The sequence below is a fragment of the Saccopteryx bilineata genome, chromosome 2, assembly GCF_036850765.1.
Source record: "Saccopteryx bilineata isolate mSacBil1 chromosome 2, mSacBil1_pri_phased_curated, whole genome shotgun sequence".
Lineage (NCBI taxonomy): Eukaryota > Metazoa > Chordata > Mammalia > Chiroptera > Emballonuridae > Saccopteryx > Saccopteryx bilineata.
The window spans coordinates 119,682,389-119,690,089 of record NC_089491.1 but is presented as its reverse complement, the minus strand read 5'-3'; positions in this window follow the sequence as shown (position 1 = coordinate 119,690,089).

Below are 7,701 nucleotides of genomic sequence, written 5' to 3'. Positions count from 1 at the left end.
CGGTGAATAAAACTTGAGTTCAATAACTTTATGTAATACTTTTTTTTTTCAAATTTCAGGTCCCAAAATTAAGGTGCGTCTTATACATGGGAGCATCTTATACATGGGGAAATACGGTAAATAGCTTGCCTTGAAGAGATGGCTGAATGGGCCCCCTTTACAGTAGGCTCTGGAGCTCTGCAGCTGGAAATTCAACTGTGCATCTGGCAGGAATGAGCACGTGTGAGACCCAGGAGACCCTGAGCATGCCTGCATAGTTAGAGGAGAGACAGGAGCCAGGAAACACTCTTCTCCTTATTCCTATACTTCTGTTCCTCCTGATCAAGGGCCACTGGCAGAGGCAGTTTGGAATAATCGTTAAAAAGGCAGGGTCTTTAGTCAACCCCTTGTTGGTCCCGCCCTTGGACTAGTGGGTTAAGCTCTCTAAGCCTCATTTTCTCCAGCTGGGAATAAGTACAATTCTTATAGCAAAGGCAGCTGGCTGGCCACCCAGCTACAGTGTAGGCACATGGCTGCCTGTCAGTGCCTACATCTTCCAGGCCCCCTTGCAGCCACATGGGACTTATTCTCATCAGTGGAATGGGAGGGAAAGTGATCTCTGGTCAAAGTGGTTAAGAAGTAGGTGACTCTCCCACCAACTCCTTCCCCAACCTATAGTCAAAAAGAAAGAGAACTCTGAAGACCTAAGTCAGTCAGCTCATAAGGTGGAGGCAGCCTAGGTTCCTACCTTACATAGAAGAGAAGACTGCCCACCCAGGACTGCTCAGAATAGACTGAAGTAAGAAAGACATCAACTTTTCTTTTTGTGAAAGCACAGAGATTTGGGGATTTGTTAAAACAACTAATACAATGATAAGTTCCTCCTTTAAGGTTGTCGTAAGAGTGAGATTATATCTGTAAAGAATTTGAGGCCCCTTACTAATCTCCATCATCATTCCTCCCAAAGTACCACAAATTAAATACTACGCTGGTGTTGCCTGCCTGGTGATTAGTTAAGGAATATGCAAATGCAGCTGTCAGGCAAATTCTTGAGTCCCTCTTAAGATCTGATGTATAGAATTCTGTGGTTGCTGTTGCTTAGCAACCTGGCAGTAATCAACACTTATAATTGTTAGTTATGGCTATTAACAAAGACAAGGGATAGAATTTTTATAGAAACAATAATAAAAGTCAATAGTTATTGAATGCTTATTGTGTACTAGACATTGTACTAAGGCCTGGGTATGTTAAATAATTCTAACCATCAACCAATGACTTATACATTTATACATAAATATTATTATCTCCATTTTAAAAATAAGAAAACTGAGGTTCAAAAAGGTTAGGTTCGCCTGACCAGGTGGTGACACAGTGGATAGAGCATTGGACTGGGATGCCGAGGACCCAGGTTCGAGACCCTGAGGTCACCAGTTTGAGCGCGGGCTCATCTGGTTGGAGCAAAAGCTCACCAGCTTGGACCCAAGGTCTCTGGCTCAAGCAAGGGGTTACTTGGTCTGCGGAAGGCCCACAGTCAAGGCACATATGAGAAAGCAATCAATGAACAACTAAGGTATCACAACAAAAAACTGATGATTAATGCTTCTCATCTCTCTCTGTTCCTGACTGTCTGTCCCTATCTATCCCTCTCTCTGACTCTCTCTCTGTCTCTGTAAAAAAAAAAAAAAAAAAAAAAAAAAAGGTTAGGTTGGCCCTGGCAGGTTGGCTCAGTGGTAGAGCGTCAGCCCTGCATGTGGATGTCCTGGGTTTAATTCCCAGTCAGGGCACACAGGAGAAGCAATCACCTGCTTTTCACCCCTTCCCCTCCTCCTTCTTTCTGTCTGTCTGTCTCTCTCTCTTCTTCTCCTGCAGCTATGGTCAATTGGTTCAAGTGCATCAACCCTGGGAACTGAGGATGGCTTCCTGGAGCCTCTGCCTCAGGTGCTAAAAATAGCTTGGTTGTGAGCTTGGCTCCAAATGGGCAGAGCATCAGCCCCAGAAAGGGGTTGCCGGGTGAATCCCAGTTGGGGCGCATGTCTCCCTATGTCTCCTCCTCTCACTTGGAAAAATAAGGGGAAAAATCCCAGGTTAGGTACCTTGCTGAGTTAGTAAGTGGCAGAACTAGATCTGAATCTAAGTCTATTCTGCCCCAAAACCTGTGTCCTTTTGTTTCTACTATGTGACAGGTTCCCAGGCTCTCCTCAGAGCACAAGGGCCCCAGTCCCTGGGGTAATATAATCACCACAAAGCCACAGCTAGCTCCCTGTCTCTTGGTAGATTTTTATCAAGTAACCCAAATGGAAAGGCTTTTTTAAAGCCATGATTGTTTTAGTTACCTCACTGCAATATTTTTCAATTCTTCTCTTACTCTCTACCCCTCCCCAGGAATTGGCACACAATGAAAACAAAGGACCAGAAACCTTACAAGGGTAGAACTAGAAAGGTTTAGTGACGTTGCCTCCAGATTGAAGAAGCTATCCTCAGAAGCCCCCTCTGCCTTCCCAAGTGAGCTCAGGCTTCTGCGATTGTCCACATCACCTGTGAGAACTGAGTGTTCTGACCCAGCCAGAAGTCGCTCCCCAGGAGGGTGACTTAGATGGGCTCTTGGGCCAGCTTGGTAAATTAGGTGAAAACAAAAGGCACAGATGCTCCATGTCACTCTGAGAAAGGTGCATGCAGACCATCAGTGCGCCTCTCCCAGGGTGGCCCGGTGTGACAGACAAGGGAAAATCAGCCTGGACCGTGCTTACAGCCCACATAGTGGGACAGGGGCAGAGCTCTGCCTCCTGCTAAGGAACAGAGGGCATGGTGCTCTCTCCAGAGCATACTGGGCCTGGCTTGAGTCCTCCAGGGCGCTCCTGTTCCCATCATTCATACCCTTTAAGCCTTGGCAGCCTGCTCTACGCCACAACTGCATTTCCGTGAAGAATAGGGGTGCTCTCAGTGCTTAATTGTCATCTAGTTGAATAGCAACCCGGGGCAAGGAAAGAGGGCAACTGCTACTGACACACTTGGCGTTGCCCTTCCTGGGTTTCTCCACAGCCTTGGGGATGTGACGGTGTTAATGAATCACATTTCTCCTGTACTCTGGATTCTGGAGCAAGAGACCAATTATACAAGAGAATCAAAGCTCTCACCTGTGCCTTCTTGAAAACAAGGCTTGTTTGAAGACTTGGCTGGGATCCAAAGCCAAAAGAAGCATTTTTATCTTCCCCCTGGATGGAAATCACGCACTGGTTCCAGGGTGAGAAGCAGGGGGCACTCACCTGCCGCCTGTGGGTGGGCAAGCAGTGGTGGGCAAGATGGGCATCAAGCCCCTCCCCATTTCCCCAGGGAAACTATTCAATAGAAGGGCTGGAACAGCTCCTCAGGGTAGCCCTCTGGAGGGCAGAGAGCAGGAAGGGTCCCTACTCGGTAGGGATCACAGGAGCGGGGCAAATAAACTTCCTTCCCCACAGACTGCTGGAGACAAAGAGAAGGGAGCCTCCAATTCTAGAGGCTCCTTGGAAGCCTGATTATGAAAGCCAATCCAATGTCTGAAGTAACCACACCATTTCCGTTTGTCAGCTGACCCAGCTCTCCCTTTTTGCACCAAGAAGCTGAATACTGTAGCTGAGACCCATCAGCTATTGATCCAACGCCCCATCTGTCCCCTCTGGCCAGCGCCCAATGGCCGTGTTCCCAGCATCCTCCCTCCTGAAAGCATTATGCCTTAAGTAAAGGTTGACATTTTGAAGTATTGCTTTTCCTGGACTTGCTGCGTTTTCTGTTTTTGGAGATAATAGATGGGCCACTCTGCTTTCCTTAGCTGCAGACAGCGCTCTGTGGTCACCTTAGCTCCAGAATGCATTAGCAGATTGGGTAGGGTGAAAATTACGGCAGCTTGGGCTCCACAGGCATTCCTGATCTGTGTGGTGTTTTCCAATCTGTGAGCATTTCAAAAACAAAATATTATTTTAATGACTTCTGGCTATACCTATGACTGCTATTTCTCTCTGCTTTTTCTCCTTGGCCACAACACCCCTGGGCATTGCCCCTGCACCGTCTCCTATAGTGGCATGCATCTAATTATAAGGAGTGCCGTGGGAGGCCAAGAAAGGAGGCCTTCCGGCGCCTTCTCCCAGGTCCTTGGTGTCTCAAGAAAGTGGTTCTGGTCTTGCATTGCCCTAGTAGGCTTGTCTGAGTGCCTGCAGACTCAGGGCTTTCTAAAGCAGGCTTGACTCTCAGGTTTAATTGATCTGATATTTGACCCACTGTAAATAATCTCTTACATAAAATACTTGCTCATTTGAAACTGTCTGGTTCCCAAGCGGAGTGGAATGTTCCAGAAGAAGCAGCATAAGTACTGAGGTTTAGCACGGTGGCTTCAGCCTTTTTGTGCAATAGCCGTTTCCCTGACAGGCCCAGCCGCTGACGGGAGTCAGGGAGAGTCAGCTGCCACAGGAGCCTGTGAGAACTGTAGGCGGACGTAGGGATATTTTATATATATATGTGATCGCCACTGATTTTTTTTTTTTTAATGAGAAAATATCTTTTAAAGCGTCTGTAAAATACCCTCCGACCCGACCCAAGTTCAGGCCTTCACTGTTTCTCACTTGGATTGGTCTCAGTCCTTTCTTCTTTGCACTCACCCCTAGCCCTCCGACCCGCGGCGGCCAACTTCAATCTCCTACTGCCCGGTAGTAATCATGTTTGTCTCCTGCTTAAAACTTGTTCGAGTTGGCCCTGGCCGGTTGGCTCAGCGGTGGAGCGTCAGCCTGGCGTGCGGGGGACCCGGGTTCGATTCCCGGCCAGGGCACATAGGAGAGGCGCCCATTTGCTTCTCCACCTCCCCCCCCCTCCTTCCTCTCTGTCTCTCTCTTCCCCTTCTGCAGCCAAGGCTCCATTGGAGCAAAGATGGCCCGGGATGGCTTCTTGGCCTCTGCCCCAGGCGCTGGAGTGGCTCTGGTCGCGGCAGAGCGACACCCCGGAGAGGCAGAGCGTCACCCCCTGGTGGGCAGAGCGTCACCCCCTGGTGGGCAGAGCATCGCCCCTGGTGGGCGTGGGTCGGGCATATGCGGGAGTCTGTCTGACTGTCTCTCCCCGTTTCCAGCTTCAGAAAAAAAAAAAAAAAAACAACTTGTCCGAGTCTCACCTTGGGTGAAAGGAGTACAGGGCCCCCGGGGTTAGTCCAAGGTCCCCTAGGAAGTGGCCCTGACTTTTCTCAGGCTCACCTGCTCCCCAGCGCTTAGCTCAGTCCAATTAGACTGTACTTGTTCCCGGGGCAGCTCCCAGGCCACCTTAACATCGGCCGGACGGCCCCCAGCCCCGCCTCCTCCTGGGATCCTGCTATCCTTCTAGGCCAACCCTCAATGCCACCCTCGAGGCAGGCCCGCCTTCTTGGGGTGTGCATGTGGGCACACCATTTTCTGTTTCGTTCTCCATCCATCTGTGTGATGCTCTTGGCCTCCTCCTTGAGGGCAGTTTCCCCATCTATCTGTTCCTCTTGTATTCCCTCATCATCCAGCTTAGCATCCTGCTCTTAGTCATTGCTCAATAAATAGTAACTGTACTGATTTGGGGTTTGAGTAGATACTTTCTTATCATGTGCGCTGAAATACTATCTCCCTGAATATTTTCTGCTCTGTGTTCAGAAATGATAATGCCCACTTCCAAATGTCATCAGGATAGAAAATGTGTGCTCTTCAATTTTCAGAGCCATTTCTGTTCTTCAGATTTTAGGAATCATGGAGGCACATGGTGGGAGGGAGAGCATGGTGCAGGGCCTGGCAACTCAGAGGAAATTTCAAGAACTTTGAAGTTATGCTGGAATCCCTCTTTCGTCATTGACTATGTGTGTGACCTTGAGGAAGTTCCTTCATTTCTCTGAAACTCAGTTTCTTGTCTCTGTAATGGAGATAAAAACAACCTATTTTATGAATTTATTTATGAGAATTCAAATAGAAAGTATCTACTTAGCACTAGCTTAAGCTCAGTATATAGTCGGTTCTCTTCACCATCCTATCGTAGTAGTGAATCAGTTTCCATAATCATCCTATCCTACCCATATTTTACTCCAGAGTCCAATGCTGAACTTTTTAACAAGTATATATTGGATTATCACATCATTCCATTCCTGCAACAGTGACGTAACCCGAATTTTGGTATAAGTCGAAACACACCCTAGCCTGTCACTTACCTATCCTAACACAGTTGTAAAATCATAATCTAGAACATAAAAACACAACTAAGCCACAGAGAAAAGAAAAGTACATAAATATACTGTATTGTATACTGTACTGTAGTAACAGAAAAACTGACAAAAAATGAGTGTTAAAAAAAAATTTTCTTCCCTTTATTCCTGTGTTTGGCTTGCACATTGGAAGGGGCATTGCAAGGTGGGAGAGAGTGACCTATTGGGAGGAGGAAGCTGGAGAGGCAGGAGAACCTGCAGAAGGTGCTGGAGATACTGGGTCAGGTGAATCCGGATTCCTAAGGACCATGCAGGAGACGCTGGAGATGATTCTACCTGTACTACAGGTGTTTCATCCCGAGAAGCAGCTGATGTAGAGGGTACAGGATCAGTTGAGGTCTCTCTACCTTCTTTTTTTTGTGTGTGTGACAGAGAGAGAGAACGAGACCGAGAGAGGAACAGATAGGGACAGATAGGAAGGGAGAGAGATGAGAAGCATCAATTCTTCATTGCAGCTCCTTAGTTGTTCATAGATTGCTTTCTCATATGTGCCTTGACCGGGGGGCTACAGCAGACTGAGTGACCTCTTGTTCGAGCCAGCCACCGTGGGTTTAAGCTGGTGAGCTGTGCTCAAACCAGATAAGCCAGTGCTCAAGCCAGCAACCTCGGGGTTTTGAACCTGGGACCTCCGCGTCCCTGTCTGATGCTCTGTCCACTGCACCACCGCCTGGTCAGGCTCTCTACCTTCTTAAAGAATTGTTCCAGACTAGTCTGGAAGGTTGATGACTTCTCTTCCAAAATCTACTTATGGCACTGCAAGACATCCATAATAGCTCACATAGTTTGCCCACATAGTCTGTAAGTACAATACTAATGGCGTAAGCTGAAACACTCATGTCTCAATTTTTAAAGGTTTTTATGGGAGTGAACGTGGTAAACTCAAAACATTGTATGTTGAGACCGCCAGAACCTGAATACCTCCTGTATTGCGTACTTACTATTTACCCAGCCTGCTGCTGATGGGTGTAAGGGGCAGGGGGGAGGCAGAGATGAGATGAAATCCTCAAAGCAAATATGACAAGATTGAAGTCTGATTGAATGGAGGATTAGCACCAGAACCTTTATTAAACTGTGCTACAGACAGGTGTTCGTTTTGTGCTGGGCCCCACAAATCAGATATAGTCAGTGCTCGTTATAGAATTTGAGGGGTTAAGCGTAATTCATTTTTGCCTGACACGTCAGGACTCATTAAATATGTCTGGAATGAATGAATTTCACTTCTTCCATCAGATAGGAGACAAATGTTTGCACAGCTTCTTACACCTAACGTTTTCCACTTAAAACTTACAAAGCTAAATATATTTATGCCTTAGACATTCATTTTGTGAAATAAGACATTTGTAATTTTCTATAAACTCTCAATATAGAAGAAAAAAGAGAGGAGTCAGCAGCGAGGTGACTTCACCTCACTTTTTAACACCTCAGTTCTACCTGTTCTTTTTATACACCTGGTTATAACCTAGATCCCTCACACTCCAACACATGCACATATA